This window comes from Pseudorca crassidens, chromosome X (assembly GCF_039906515.1).
Source record: "Pseudorca crassidens isolate mPseCra1 chromosome X, mPseCra1.hap1, whole genome shotgun sequence".
In the NCBI taxonomy this organism is placed as follows: domain Eukaryota; kingdom Metazoa; phylum Chordata; class Mammalia; order Artiodactyla; family Delphinidae; genus Pseudorca; species Pseudorca crassidens.
In genome coordinates this window covers 76,903,823-76,920,513 of record NC_090317.1, presented here as the reverse complement: position 1 = coordinate 76,920,513, position 16,691 = coordinate 76,903,823, and positions in this window count along the sequence as shown.

Sequence of the window (16,691 nt, the reverse complement as noted above, 5' to 3'; positions counted from 1 at the left end):
TTCACCTGTGAAGCCATCTGGCCCTGAGCTTTGGTTTGATGGAAAATTTTTAATCACAGCTTCAATTTCAGTGCTTGTGATTGGTCTGTTCATACTTTCTATTTCTTTCTGATTCAGTCTTGGCAGTTGTCCATTTCTAAGAATTTGTCCATTTCTTCCAGGTTGTCCATTTTATTGGCATAGAGTTGCTTGTAGTAATCTCTCATGATTCTTTATATTTCTGCAGTGTCAGTTGTTACTTCTCCTTTTTCATTTCTAATTCTATTGATTTGAGTCTTCTCTCTTTTTTTCTTGATGAGTCTGGTTAATGGTTTATCAATTTTGTTTATCTTCTCAAAGAACCAGCTTTTAGTTTTATTGATCTTTGCTATCATTTCCTTAATTTCTTTTTCATTTATTTCTGATCTGATTTTTATGATTTCTTTCCTTCTGCTAACTTTGGGGTTTTTTTTCTGTTCTTCTATCTCTAATTGCTTTGGGTGCAAAGTTAGGTTGTTTATTCGAGATGCTTCCTGTCTCTTAAGGTAGGATTGTATTGCTATTAACTTCCATCTTATAAATGCTTTTGCTGCATCCCATAGATTTTGGGTTGTCGTGTCTCCATTGTCATTTGTTTCTAGGTATGTTTTAATTTCCTCTTTGATTTCTTCAGTGATCACTTCGTTATTAAGTAATGCATTGTTTAGCCTCCATGTGTTTGTATTTTTTACAGATATTTTCCTGTAATTGTTATCTAGTCTCATAACTTTGTGGTCGGAAAAGATACTTGATACAATTTCAATATTCTTAAATTTACCAAGGCTTGATTTGTGACCTAAGATATGATCTATCCTGGAGAATGTTCCATGAGCACTTGAGAAAAATGTGTATTCTGTTGTTTTTGGTTGGAATGTCCTATAAATATCAGTTAAGTCCATCTTGTTTAATGTATCGTTTAAAGCTTGTGTTTCCTTATTTATTTTCATTTTCGATAATCTGTTCATTGGTGAAATTGTAGTGTTAAAATCTCCTACTATGAATGTGTTACTGTTGATTTCCCCTTTTATGGCTGTTAGTGTTTGTCTATGTATTGAGGTGCTCCTATGTTTGGTGCATAAATATTTACAATTGTTATATCTTCTTCTGGGATCGATCTCTTGATCATTATTTAGTGTCCTCTATGTCTCTTCTAATAGTCTTTATTTTAACGTCTATTTTTTCTCATATGAGAATTGCTGCTCCAGTTTTCTTTTGGTTTCCATTTGCATGGAATATCTTTTTCCATCCCCTTACTTTCAGTCTGTATGTGTCTCTAGGTCTGAAGTGGGTCTCTTGTAGACCACATATATATGAGTCTTGTTTTTGTATCCATTCAGCCAATCTGTGTCTTTTGGTGGGAGCATTTAGTCCATTTACATTTAAGGTTATTATCCATATGTATGTTCCTATTCCCATTCTTTTAATTGTTTTTGGTTCGTTATTGTAGGTCTTTTCCTTCTCTTGTGTTTCTTGCCTAGAGAAGTTCCTTTAGCAGTTGTTGTAGAGCTGGTTTGGTGGTGGTGAACTCTCTCAGCTTTTGCTTGTCTGTAAAGGTTTTAATTTCTCCATCAAATCTGAATGAGATCCTTGCTGAGTAGAGTAATCTTTGTTGTAGGTGTTTCTCCTTCATCACTTTAAATATGTCCTGCCAGTCTCTTCTGACTTGCAGAGTTTCTGATGAAAGATCTGCTGTTAACCTTATGGGGATTCCCTTGTTTGTTATTTGTTGCTTTTCCCTTGCTTCTTTTAATATATTTTCTTTGTGTTTAATTTTTGACAGTTTGATTAATATGTGTCTTGGTGTATTTCCCCTTGGATTTTTCCTGTATGGCACTCTCTGTGCTTCCTGGGCTTGATTGACTATTTCCTTTCCCATATTAGGGAAGTTTTCAACTATAATCTCTTCAAATATTTTCTCAGTCCCTTTCTTTTTCTCTTCTTCTGGAACCCCTATTATTCGAATATTGGTGTGTTTAATGTTGTCCCAGAGGTCTCTGAGACTGTCCTGAGTTTTTTTCATTCTTTTTTCTTTATTCTGCCCTGCAGTAGTTATTTCCACTATTTTATCTTCCAGGTCACTTATCTGTTCTTCTGCCTCAGTTATTCTGCTATTGATCCCATGTAGAGTATTTTTGATTTCATTTATTGCATTGTTCATCATTGTTTGTTTCATCTTTAGTTCTTCTAGGTCCTTGTTCCTTTGCAATTTTTTGGAAGAGTTTCAGAACAGTAGGTGTTAACTCTTCTGTAAATGAATGATGGAATTTGACTGTGTAGCCATCTGGTCCTGGACTTTTTTTTGTTGGAAATTTTTAGTCACAGTTTCAACTTCAGTATTTGTGATTAGTCTGTTCATATTTTTTTCTTCCTGGTTCAGTCTTGAAAGGTTGTACCTTTCTAATATCTTGTCCATTACTTCTAGGTTGTCCATAATATTGGCAGAGTTACTTTTAATAGTCTCTTATGATTCTTTGTATTTCTCTGCTTTCAGTTGTAACTTATCTTTTTCATTTCTAATTTTATTGATTTCAATCCTCTCCCTTTTTTTTGTTAAGTCTGGCTAAAGGTTTATCAATTTTGTTATCTTCTCAAAGAACCAGCTTTTAGTTTCACGGAACTCTGTTATTTTTTTCTTCATCTCTATGTCATTTATTTCTGCTCTGATCTTTATGATTTTCCTTTTACTAAGTTTATGTTTAGTTTGTTATTCTTTCTCTAGTTGCTTTAGGTCTAAGGTTCGGCTGTTTGAGATTTTTCTTGTTTCCTGAGGTAAGATTGTGTTGCTATAAACTTCCTTCTTAGAACTTCTTTCACTTCATCCTATAGGTTTTGGGTCGTCATGTTTTCATTGTCATTTGTTTCTACTTATTTTTTGATTTCCTCTTTGATTTCTTCAGCAATCCATTGGTTATTCAGTAACATATTGTTTTGCCTCCATGTGTTTGTGTTTTTCCCTGTTTTTTTTTTTTTCTGTAATTCATTTCTAATCTCATAGCGTTGTGGTCAGAACAGATGCTTGATATGATTTCAATTTTCTTAAATTTACCAAGGCTTGATTTGTGACCCAAGATGTGATCTATCCTGAAGAATGCTCCATGTGCACTTGAGAAGAAAGTATATTTTGCCGCTTTCAGATGGAATGTCATATATATATATATATATATATATATATATATATATATATATATATATATATACAAATTAAAAGTATTTGGTCTAATATGTCATTTAAGGTTTGTGTTTTGTTATTGATTTTCTGTCTGGTTGATCTGTTCATTGGTGTAAGTAGGGTGTTAAAGTCCTCCACTATTATTGTGTTACTGTCAATTCCCCTTTTTAGGCCAAATGGTTAACATTTGCCTTATATATTGAGGTGCTCGTATGTTGGGTACATATATGTTTACAATTGTTATATCTTCTTCTTGGATTGATCATTACTTGATCATTATATAGTGTCTTTCCTTGTCTCTTGTAACAGTCTTTATTTTAAAGTTTATTTTGCCTGATATGAATATTGCTACTTGCTACTCCAGCTTTCCTTTGATTTTCATTTGCATGGAATATCTTATTCCATGCCCTCATTTTCAGTCTGTATATGTCCCTAGGTTTGAAGTGGTCTTTTGTAGGCCACATATATATGGGTCTTGGTTTTGTATGCATTCAGCCAGTTTGTGTCTGTTGGTTGGTGTACTTATTCCATTTACATTTAAGGTAATTATTGATATGTATGTTTCTATTGCCATTTTCTTAATTGTTTTGGGTTTGTTGTTTTAGGTCTTTTTCTTTTCCTGGCTTTCCTGCCTAGAGAAATTCCTTTAGCATTTGTTGTAAAGCTTGATTGGTTGTGCTGAATTCTCTTAGCTTTTGCTTGTCTATAAAGCTTTTGATTTCTCTGTCAGATCTGAATGAGATCCTTGCTGAGTAGAGTATTCTTTGTTGTAGGTTTTTCCCTTTTATCACTTGAATTATATCATGCATCCTTTCTGTCCTGCAGAGTTTCTGCTGAATGTTCAGCTGATAACCTTATGGGGATTTCTTTGTATGTTATTTTTGCTTTTCTCTTGCTGCTTTTAATTTTTTTCTTTTTGTTTAATTTTTTTAATTTGATTAATATGTGTGTTGGCATGTTTCTCCTTGGGTTTATCCTGTATGGGACTCTCAGCAATTTCTGGACTTGGTTGACTCTTTCCTTTCCCATGTTAGGGAAGATTTTGACTATTATCTCTTTAAATATCTTCTCAGAACCCTTCTCTTTCTCTTCTAATTCTGGGACCCCTATAATTCGAATATTGTTACACTTAATGTTGTCCCAGAGGTCTCTGAGACTGTCCTCTTTTTTTTTCATTATTATTTCTTTATTCTGTTCCATGGAAGTGATTTCCACCATTCTGTCATCCAGTTTACTTCTGTTTTTCTGCCTTGATTATTCTACTATTGATTCCTTCTAGTGTATTTTTTATTTTATTTATTGTATTGCTCATCACTGTTTTTTTGTTCTCTAGTTCTTCTAGGTCTTTGTTAAACATTTCTTACATCTTCTTGATCTTTGTCTCCATTCTATTTCCAAGATCTTGGACCATGTTTACTATCATTACTCTGAACTTTTTTCAGGTAAATTGACTATCTCTTCTTCATTTAATTGGTCTTGTAGGTTTTTACCTTGTTCCTTCGTCAGCAGCAAAATCCTTTGTTGTCTTGTTTTGTCTAACTTACTGTGTTTATGGTCTCCTTTCTGTGGCTGCAGGGTCATATTTCCTCTTGCTTCTGGTTTCTGCCCCTGGTGGGTGAATTTGATCCAGAGGTTTGTGTAGGCTTCCTGGTGGGAGGACTTTGTGCCTACACTCTGTTGGTTGGAGCTGGCTCTTGTCCCTCTGGTGCACAGTGCCATGTCAAAGTGTTTGTTTTGTGGTGTCTGTGAGCTTAGTATGAGTTTAGGCAGCCTGTCTGCTGATGGCTGGGGCTGTGTTCCTGTCTTTCCGGTTACTTGGCCTGACACCTCCTGCACTGGAGCTTGCGTGGAGCCAGGGCTTGATTCCGAGATGGAGATATCTGGGTGAGCTCATGCTGAACACTCTATGGCCGGTGTTCTCTGGTGGTCCAGTGTCTAGCAGTCCATGCTCCCACCATGGGGACTCAGGTTCAACCCCTGCATGGGGAACTAATACCCCAGAAGCCATGTGGTATGCCAACAACAAAAAAAGGAAGAGAAAACAGTCAAAAAAACCCAAGATGAATATCAAAAACAAAACAAAACAAACAAAAAAAAACACAAAGAATACAAAACAGAAAGCAACCAAAGAAACAAGAATACCCAGAAACTAAAACAAATAATAAAAACAAAAATAACAAATTAAAACAAAAACAACAAAAAACAAAGAAAACAAAACATAAACACAAAACAACAAAACAAAACCAAAAAAATGAAAAAAAAGTAAAACCACCCCAAAATCAAAAAAGACAACAAAAACAAAAATAAGAAAGTAAAAGTTGACAAAAATATATTTAAAAATTAAAATATAATAAAATAAATTTAAAAAATTGAAATGACAACAAAACAAAACAGTTCCCTGTGGCCTCCACTATCAGTATCCTAGTCCACATCATGAGCCACTGCCCACTCCCACCTCCCCAGGAGGCCTTCCAAGACCTCTAGGTATGTCTCTGGACCTGCTCTGGGCAATTTGGGGGCAGCTCAATCTCTGACCTTGCTCGGTTCCCGTGTGTTCATGCTCCCAAAATCCATAGCTGCTAAAGCTGGACTGGTCTCTGTTGTGGGAATACTCATTGTCCATTCAGGTATTTCATAGGTGGTGGATACACCAGGCTGATCATGAGGGTTTAATCCACAGTTTATGCAGCTTCACAGAGTGCTGTCTCTTCCTCTTCCTTAATCACACAGCCCCTGGGGCTCAGCTTTGATTTTGGTCCCACCTCTGCTTCTAGGCCACCCTAAGATATCTGCTCCCCACCCAGGTGAGAGGGGACGAAGGCATCAACTGAGTGGGGCATGCTTGCTGTCTTATGTGGGAGGGGCCAGAGGTGGTGTGTGATTGGGCTGTGCATGCTTGCTTAGGAGGATAAGGCATGTATGACTAGGGCACAAATGCTCACTCTGTTGGGAATCCCTCCTGGTGACCACAGAGGAAGGGGTTGGCATGTGGGGAGAGAGTCTGTTATGGCATCCCCACTCTTTGCATGCCACTCCACAATGATGCTCACTTTCAAAGCATTCCACGTTTCCTCCTGGATCATTCCTGGCTTCGGAGCTCATCACTCCTTTCCCTTCAGGCTGTCTCCACATAGTCAACAGCAGTCCTCTTCTCGGGTCTGCTCTCCTAACCCCATGCTTCAATACCCAGTCCCCGCCCGCATTGGCTGACACCCATCTCAGCCTGGGGTGCACAAGGCTCTGGTACAGACTGTCTGTGAAAGTTTTTCTTTGTCCTGCCTGCCACAGACTGGCCACTTCACTTTCTTCCTGTAACCCCTGAAGCCCCTGGTGAGGGGGCTTCTCTGGGTGCAGTAACATCTCTTCTCCTTTAACTCCCCCCAGGGGTGTGTGTCACATCCCTTTTCCTCTTTTATTTTTCTTTCCTTTCTCTCCTTCATCCTACCTGGTTGTGCAGGGATCTTTTTGTATCCTTTTAAGTGTCTGAGGTCCTCTGCTAGTGTTCAGAAGGTGCTCTGTGTGAATTGTTCCACTTCTAGATGTATTCTTGATGTACTTGTGGGGAGAAGTGAACCCCAAGTCTTATTCTGCCATCCTGACCCCTTTCCCTAGTTTGTGTCTCTTAACCATATACCATGTCATGCCCCTCCTGCCTTCCCTTTCCATGGTAACAACTAATATGTTCTCTATGCCTATGAGTCTGTTTCTGTTTTGTTATATATATTCACTTGTTTTATTTTTTAGATTCCACATACAAGTGATAAAATAGAGCATTTGTCTTTCTCTGCCTGACTTATTTCAATAGCACAATATTCTCTAAGTCCATCCATGTTGCTTTAAATGACAGTATTTTATTCTTTTTAATGGCTGAGTACTATTACATATATATATATATACACACACACACACATACACACACACACACACAAACACACACATAATATATCACATCTTCTTAATCCAATCATCTGTTGATGGGTACTTGGGTTGTTTCCGTGTCTTCACTATTGTAAATAGTGCTACTGTGAACATTGGGTGCATGTATCTTTTTGAATTAGTGGTTTTGTATTTTCTGGAAATATACCCAGGAGTGCAATTGCTGGATCATATGGTACTTTTATCTTTAGTTTTTAAAATAAACCTCCATACTGTTTTCCACAGTGGCTGTACCGATTTACTTACCCCCCAACAGTGTACAAGTGTTCCCCTTTCTCCACATGCTTGCCAACGTTTGTTATATGTGGAATTTTTGATGATAGGCATTCAGAAAATTTTGAGGTGATATCTTCTTGTGGTTTTCATTTGTATTTCTCAGATGTTTAGTGATATTGAGTATATTTTTATGTGCCATTTAGCCATCTGTATATCTTCTTTGTAAAAATGTTTATTTATGTCTTCTGCCCATTATTTTTATTGGGTTGTTTGTTTTTTGATATTTAGTTGGATGTGGTGTTTATGTATTTTGGATATTAACCCCTTATGAATCATATTATTTGCCAATATTTTTTTCCCATTCAGTAGGTTGTTTTCTCATTTCATCAATGGTTTCCTTTGATGTGAAAAAGCTTTTAAGTATAATTAGGCTTCCATTTGTTATTTTTGCTTTTATTTCTTTTGCCTTAGGAGACAGATCCAAAAATTTTTTCTATGATTAATGTCAAAGTGTGTTTGCCTATATTCTCTTCTAGGAGTTTTATGGTTTCAGGTCTTACATTTAGGTCTTTAATACATTTTGAGTTTATTTTTGTATATGCTCTGAGTTTATGTTCTAATCTCATTCTTTGACATGTAGCTGTCCATTTTCTCAGGTTTATTCATTGAAGAGCTTGTCTTTTCTCTATTGTGCATTCTTGACTCCTTTGTCATGGATTAATTGATCATAAGCATGTGGGTTTGTTTGTTGGTTCTCTGTTCTGTTCTATTGATCTATGTGTCTGTTTTTGTGCCAGTCCCCTGCTGTTTTGATTATTGTAAGTTTGTAGTATAGTCTGAAGTTAGGGAGCATGAGACCTCAAACTTTGTTTTTTCTCAAGGTTTCTTTGGCAATTCAGGTTATTTTGTGATTCCATTTGTATGGTCATTTAAAAAATATTAATTCTTCCAGTCCAAGAATATGGAATTTCCTTCCATTTTCAAATTACTTCATCAGTGTTTTATAGTTTTCAGAGTGTTGATATTTTACCTACTTTGTTAAGTATATTCTTAGTTATTTTATTCTTTTGATGTGATTGTAAATGGGATTGTTTCCTACATTTATCTTTCCGATAGATCATTATTAGTTTATAGAAAAGCATCAGGTTTCTGTGTAATAATCCTGTTTCCTACAACTTTACTGAATTCATTTATTACTTCTAATAGATTTTAGGGGGAGATTTTTGGATTTTCTATATGAAGAGTCATGTCATGTACAAATAGTCACTGTTTTATTTCTTTATTTAAAAGTATTAATTTTATTAAATCTTCACCCTAACATATACCTCTTTTTTATAAAGCCATTTTAAATTAATTAATTTATAGTCATGCCATGTAGCATGCAGGATCTTAGTTCCCCAATCAGGGATTGAACCCACACCCCCTGCACTGGAAGTGAAAGGTCTCAACCACTGGACCACCAGGGAAGTCCACTTGCCTTCCAATTTGGATGCTTTTTATTCTTCTTGCCTGACTTCTGTGGGTAGAATTTTCAATATATGTTAAATAGAAGTGGTCAGAGTGGACATCCTGTTTTGTTCCTAAGTTTAATGGGAAAGCTTTCAGCTTTTCACTGTTGACTTTGACATTAGCTGTGGGTTTCTTATAAACTGACTTTATTTTGTTCAATTGTATTCCCTCATACCCACTTTGATGAGAGTTTTTATTATGAATGGACATTGAATTTTGTAAAGTGCTGTTTCTGTATCAATTAAGAAGATTGTGATTTTTATCATTCTTTTTGTTAGTGTCGTGTATTGCAATTATTAATTTGTAAATGTTGAACCATGCTTGTAACCCTGGAATAAATTCAACTTGATAATAGCATATCATCCTTTATATATGTTGTTTGACTTGATTTGCTAAAATCAGTTGAGGATATTTACATTTATATTCATGAAAGATATTGGCCTGTAATTCTTCTTTGTAGGCTCTTTGTCTGATTTGGTTTCAGGGTAATTGTTGCTTACTAGAATGAGTTTGGAAGTCTTCCATTCTCACCAATTTTGGGGAAAAGTTTGAAGATAATAGGTATTAGATCTTCTTTAATGTTCTGTAGAATTCCCCTGTGAAGCCATTTCGTCCTGGATTATGTTTGCTGGGAATTTTAATACAAATTCATTTTCACTTCTAGTGATCATTCTGTTCAGATCACCTCTTTCTTCTTGATTCAGTCTTGAGAGTTATGTGTTTCTAGACATCTGTCATTTGTCCTAGGTTATCCAATTTTTTTGGTATATAACTGTTTAAAGTATTCTGTGAATTTTTTAAATTGAAGCATGGTTTATTTACAACGTGTGTTAGTTTCAGATGAACAACAAAGTGATTAAGTTATACATATATATATGTAGCTATGCTTTTTCAGAATTTTTCCCTTATTGTTTACTACACAATATTGAGTACAGTTCCCTGTACTATACAGTATGACTATTTTATATATAGCCGTGGGTTTATGTTAATCACAAACTCCTAATTTATCCCTCCCCCTCATTCCCCTTGGAAAACTACGTTTGTTTTCTATGTCTGTGCGTCTATTTCTGTTTTTATGTAAGTTCATTTGTATCATTTTTCTTAGATTCCACATATAAATAACATACACAATTTGTCTTTCTCTGGCTTTCTTCAGTTAGTATGATAATCCCTAGGTCTATCCATGTTGCTGTAAATTGTATTATTTCATTCTTTTTTATGGATAATATTCCAGTGTGTGTGTGTGTGTGTGTGTGTGTGTGTGTGTGTGTATAATCTTTATCCATTCATCTGTCAATGAATATTTAAGGTGCTTCCATGTCTTGGCTATTGTAAATAGTGTTGTAGTGAAAATTGGGGTGCATGTATATTTTCAAATTATGGTTTTCTCCAACTATATGCCCAGGAATGGGATTACAGGATCATATAGTAGTTCTATTTTTAGTTTTTTTAAGGAACCTCCATACTGCTCTCCGTAATGGCTGTATCAATTTACATTCCCACAAACAATGTAGGAGGGTAAATTTTTCTCCACACCCTCTACAGCATTTATTATTTGTAGACTTTTTCATGATGGCCATTCACACTAGTGTGAGATGACACCTCATTATGGTTTTGATTTGCATTTCTCTGATAATTAACATTGTTGAGCATCTTTTCATGTGTCTTTTGGCCATCTGTATGTCTTCTTTGGAAAAAGGTTTATTTAGACCTTCTGCTCATTCTTTGATTGGGTTCTTCGTTTTTTCAGTATTGAGCTGTGTGAGGTCTTTGTGTATTTTTGAGATTAATCCCTTGTCAATTACATTGTTTGCTGATATTTTCTCCCATTCTGTAGATTGTATTTTTGTTTCGTTTATGGTTTCCTTTGCTATGCAAAGCTTTTAAGTTTAATTAGGTGCCATTTGTTTATATTTGCTTTTACTAACATTTGAAGATGGAACAGACAAAATATTACTGCGATTTATGTCAAAATGTGTTCTGGATATGCTTTCCTCGAGGAGGTTTTATAGTATCCAGTTTTACATTTAGATATGTAATCCATTTTGAGTTTATTTTTGTGTATGGCATTAGAGAATGTTCTAATTTTGTTCTTTTACATGTAGCTGTTCAGTTTTCCCTGCAAGAGACTGTCTTTTCTCCATTGTATAATCTTGCCTCCTCTGTTATAGATTAATTGACCATATGTGCATGGGTTTCTTTCTGAGCTTTCAATATTCTTCCATGGATCTATGTGTCTGCTTTTGTGTCAGTAACATATGGTTTTGATTACTGTAGCTTTGTAGTATATTCTGAAGTCAGGGGACCTGATTCATCCAACTCCATTTTTCTTTCTCAATATTGCTTTGGCTATTCAGGGTCTTTTGCCTTTCCATATAAATTTTTTAAAAATTGTTCTAGTTTGTGAAAAATGTCATTGATAATTTGATAGGGATTGTACTGAATCTGTAGATTGCCTTGGGTAGTATAGTTATTTTGACAATATCAATTCTTCCAATCCAAGAATATGGTATATGTTTTCCTTCTGTTTTTGTCATTTTTGATTTCTGTCATCAGCTTCTTGTAGTTTTTGGAGTACAGGTCTGTCATCTCCTTAGGTAGGTGTATTGCTAGATATTTTATTCTTTTTGATGCAATGGTAAAGGGGATTGTTTCCTTAATTTCTATTTCTGATCTTTCATTGTTAGTGTATATAAATGCAAAAGATTTCTGTGTATTAATTTTGTATCCTGCAACTTTACTGAATTCATTGATGAGCTCTGGTAGTTTTCTGGTAGTGTCTTTAGGATTTTCTACATAGAGTATCATGTCATCTGCAAACACTGACAGTTTTAGTTCTTCTTTTCCAAAGGAATACATACATACATATGTATATATATATATATATATATATATATATATATATATATATATAATATGACTCCCAAAACTGCGTTGGACAAAACTGGTGAGAGTGGACATCCTTGTATTCTTTCTGATCTTAGAGGAAATGCTTTCAGCTTTTCATTGTTGATTTTGTTATTACCTGTGAGCTTGTCATCTATTGCCTTTATTATGTTGAGTTAGGTTCCCTGTATGCCCACTTTTTGGAGATTTTTTTTTATCATAAATGGAAGTTGAATTTTATCAAAAGCTTTTTCTGCATCTTTTGAGATGATCATGTGGTTTTTATTCTTCAATTTGTTAATGTGGCGTATCACACTCATTGATTGCATATATTGAAAAATTCTTGCATCTCTGGTATAAACCATTTGATCATGGTGTATGATCCTTTTAATGTATTGTTAGATACAGTTTGTTAGTATTTTGTTGAGGATTTTTGCATCTATTTTCATCCGAGATATTGGCCTGTAAATTTTTTTGTGTGTGATATCTTTGACTGGTTTTTGTATCAGAGTAACAGTGGCCTAATAGAATGTGTTTGGAAATATTTCTTCATCTATAATTTTTTGGAATAGTTCAGAAAGATAAGTGTTAATTTTTCTCTAAATATTTGGTAGAATTTGCCTTTGAAGCCCCCTGATCCTGGACTTTTTTTATTGGGAGTTTTTAAGTCACAGGTTCAATTTCAGTACTTGTAATTTGTTTCTTCATATTTTCTATTTCTTCCTTGTTCAGTCTTGGAAGACTGTACATTTCTAAAAATTTGTCCATTTCTTCTAGGTTGTCCATTTTATTGGCATATAATTACTTGTAGTTGTGTCTTATGGTCCTTTGTATTTCTGTGTTGTCTGTTTTTGTGTGTCTCTTTTTCATTTCTAATTTTATTGATTTGGGCTGTCCCCCTTTTTTCCTATATGAATCTGACTAATGGCTTATCAATTTTGTTTAATTTTTCAAATATCTCTTAGTTTTATTGATATTTTCTATCATTTTCTTGGTCTCTATTTCATCTATTTCTGCTCTGATCTTTATGGTTTCTTTTCTTCTATTATGTGTTTTGTTTGTTCTTCTTTCTTTAGTTGTTTTAGGTGTAAGGTTAGGTTGTTTGAGATTTTTCTTGTTTCCTGAGAAAGCTTGTCTTGCTCTAAATGTCCCTCTTAGAACAGCTTTTGCTGCATCCCATAGGTATTAGATAGTCGTGTTTTCATTTTCATTTGTCTCTAAGTATTTTTTGATTTCCTCTTTGATTTCTTCACTGATCCATTGGTTATTTATTAACATGTTGTTTAGTATCCACATTTTTGTGTTTTTGTAGTTTTTTCTTGTAGTTAATTTCTAATCTCATAGTATTGCTATCACAATAGATGCTTGAAATTATTTCAATTTTCTTAGATTTACTGAGGCTTACTTTCTGGCCCAGCATGTGATCTATCCTGGAGAATGTTCCATGTGCACTTGAAAAGAATGTGTATTCTGCTGCTTTTGGATGGAATGCTCTATAAATATCAATCAAATCCATGTAGTCTAATGCATCATTTAAGGCCTGTGTTTTCTTATTGATTCTTTGTCTAGATGATCTGTTCATTGATGTAAGTGAGGTGTTTAGGTCCACAACTATTATTGTGTTACTGTCAATTTCTCCTTTCACATCAATAGCATTTGCCTTGTATATTGAGTTTGTCCTATATTGGGTGCATATATATTTACTACTGTTATATCTTCTTGGGTTGATCCCTTGATCATTATGTAGTATCCTTTATCTCTTATAACAGTATTTATTTTAAAGTCTATTTTGTTTGCTATGAGTATTGCTACTTCAGCTTTCATTGATTTCCATATGCATGGAATACATTTTCCCATCCCCTCACTTTCAGTCTGTATGTGTCTAGATCTGAAGTGGATCTCCTGTAGGCAGCATATGCAGGTCTTATTTTGGTATCTATTCAGTCAGTCCATGTCTTTTGGTTGGAGCATTTAATAGATTTACATTTTTTTCATGTTCTGGGCTCTTTTTTATAATTTAATTTTTTTATACAGCAGATTCTTATTAGTTATTTATTTTAAACATATTAGTGTATATATGTCAATCCCAATCTTCCAATTTATCCCACAACCACAATGCCCCTCCCCCAAACCATTCACATTTAAGGTAATTATTAATATATATATATGTTCTTATTGCAATTTTGTTAATTGTTTTGGATTTGTTTTTGTAGAACTTTTTTCTTACTTTCCTCTTGTTCTTTTGTCTTGTGATTTGATAACTGTCTTTAGAATCCTGTTTGGATTCCTTTTACTTTTATGTGCATATATCTATTATAGATTTTTGATTTGCAGTTACCAAGAGGTTTTTGCTTATCAGTCTATATATATATACATGATTTGTAAAGATTTGCTGATATCTTAATTTGATATGCACTTTAAGTATGTTGCGTTTGTACTCTCGTCCACTCGTGATTACTTTTTTAGATATCATATTTATTTTTTGATGATTTCCTACATTTACTGTATGTTTGCCTTTACTTGTGAGTTTTCCCATTTCATTATTTGGCTCTTTGTAGTTGAAGCCTTTTCTTTTCAGCTTAGAGAAACTCTTTTAGCACTTGTTGTAAAGCTGGTTTGGTGGTGCTGAATTCCCTTAGCTTTTGCTTGTTTGTAAAGCTTTTGCTTTTTTTCTGTCAAATCTGAATGTGCTGGGTAATGTATTCTTTGTTTTAGCTATTTCCCTTTCATCACCTTAAATATATTGTACCACTCCCTTCTGATGTGCAGAATTTCTGCTGAAAAATAAACCAACAGCCTCATGGAAATTCCCTTTTATGTCATTTGTTTCTTTTCCCTGTTGCTTTTAATATTTTCTCTTTGTCTTCAATTTTTGTTTGATATCTATGAGTCTCAGCATGTTCCTCCTTGGGTTAGTCCTGTGCGGGACTCTCTGCACTGCCTGGATGTAGGTGACTGTTTCCTTTCCCATATTAGGGAAGTTTTCAACTATTATGTCTTCAAATATTTTCTCAGGTCCTTTCTTTGTTTCTTCTCTTCTGGGACTCCTATACTGAGAATGTTGGTGCATTTGACATTGGCCCAGAAGTCTTTAAAACTGTCTTCATTTCTTTTCATTCTTTTTTTTTCCTTTTATTCTGTTCTATGGCAGTGATTTCCACCACTCTGTTTTACAGCTCACTTATCCATTCTTCTGCCTCATTTATTCTGCTATTGATTTATTCTATTGCAATTTTTAAATTTCAGTTACTGTATTCTTCAACTTTCTTTGGTTTTTCTTTATATTTTTTAATTCTTTGTTAGAAACTTCTTGTAACTTCTCACTCTGTGCATCCATTCTTTTCCTGAGTACTTCGATTATCTTTACAATCATTACTGTGAACATTTTCTTGTGTAGATTGCCTATCTCCACATCACTTTGTTGTTTTTCTCATGTTTCATCTTGTTCCTTCCTCTGTCACATATTCCTCTGCCCTCTCATTTTTTCTAAGTTTTTATTTCTATTTTTATGCATGTGGAAAGTTAGTTATGTTTTTTGACCTTTGAGAACTGGCCCTCTGTATGGGATATCCTATGTGTCTAAGCAGTACACTTTTCTCTCTTCCCCCAAAGGCCAGGCATCAGCTGGTCCCAGGATAGGTTTTATTTCCAGTCTTGGTTCCACAGGCTCCCAGATTGTAGTTTTCTTGCTTCTGGTGTCTGCCCCCAGGTGGAGGAGGCTATTCTAGAGGCTTGTACAGGCTTCCTGGTGGGAGAATCCAATGCCTGTCCACTGGTAGGTGGAGCTGAGTCTTGGCCACCTGGTGGGCAGGGCTATGTCAAGTGGTTTGTCTCCAGTGGGCTGTGGACTCAGGAAGTCATTAGGCAGCCTGTCTGCTATCTGCTGATAGGTGAGTTTCTTTTTCAATTCTGTTGGTTGTTTGGCCTGCAGCATCCCAGCACTGGAACCTACAGGCTCTTGGTTGGTGCCAGGTCTTTGTGCTAATTACTCAATCAAGATATCTGCCTCCAACATGAGTTCAAGTAGATTAACATTCCCTGATATTTCCACCACCATCTTTTATGACCACAGAGAGAGCCACAGCCACCCCCTTTCTTTCCAGGAGACCCTCTAAGTCCAGCAGATAGTTCTGACTCAGTCTCCTATGAAATCACTGCTTTTGCCCTGGGTACCAGTGTGCATGAGACCTCGAGTGAAGCCTCCAAGTGAGGAGTCTGTGTTTTCCCCTGTTCTGTGGATTTCCAGCACTCAATCCTTGCTAGCATTCAAAGTCAAATGCTCTGGGGACTCCTCCTCCCGATGCAAGGCCCCCAGGCTGGGGAGCCTGACATGGGGTTCAGAACTCTTACTCTTGTGGGAGAACTTCTGCAATATAAGTGTTCTCCAGTTTGTAGGTCACCCACTCTGGGGGTGGGGGATGGGATTTGATTATATCAGAGTATGCCCCTTCTACTGTTTCTTTGGGTGTCTTCTTTATGTCTCTGGATGTAGAATATCTTTTTGGTAGGTTCCATTGTTTTTTCTCATTGGTTGTTCAGTGGTTAGTTTTGATTTTTGTGTTCACATGAGAGTTGAGCTCAATATCCTACTCCACCATCTTGTCTCCTCTTTTAAGAACTAATCTGAAAGTGTTTGAGATTTGCTGGAGAAGTCTTCTGAATTGGGTAAGTTGATCCAAAGAGTCTAGTTGAAGGCAGTGCTTGAAAAAATAATGAAACTGATCCCTGATTGTACCCTCTCAAGTCCAGTCTGTCCAATAAACCATCTGGGCCTGGGTCAGTGTGCACAGCATTCAGTTACCCCTCCTCTTCATTCTATTATGATCTGATTTTTCTCTTTGATATCAGTTGCTATTTATCCTCTTTCATTTCTTATTTTGATTTTATGGGTCCTCTTTCTTTTATGCATGATGAGCCTAGCTAAAGATTTATCAATTTAGTTTATCTTAAAAAAACC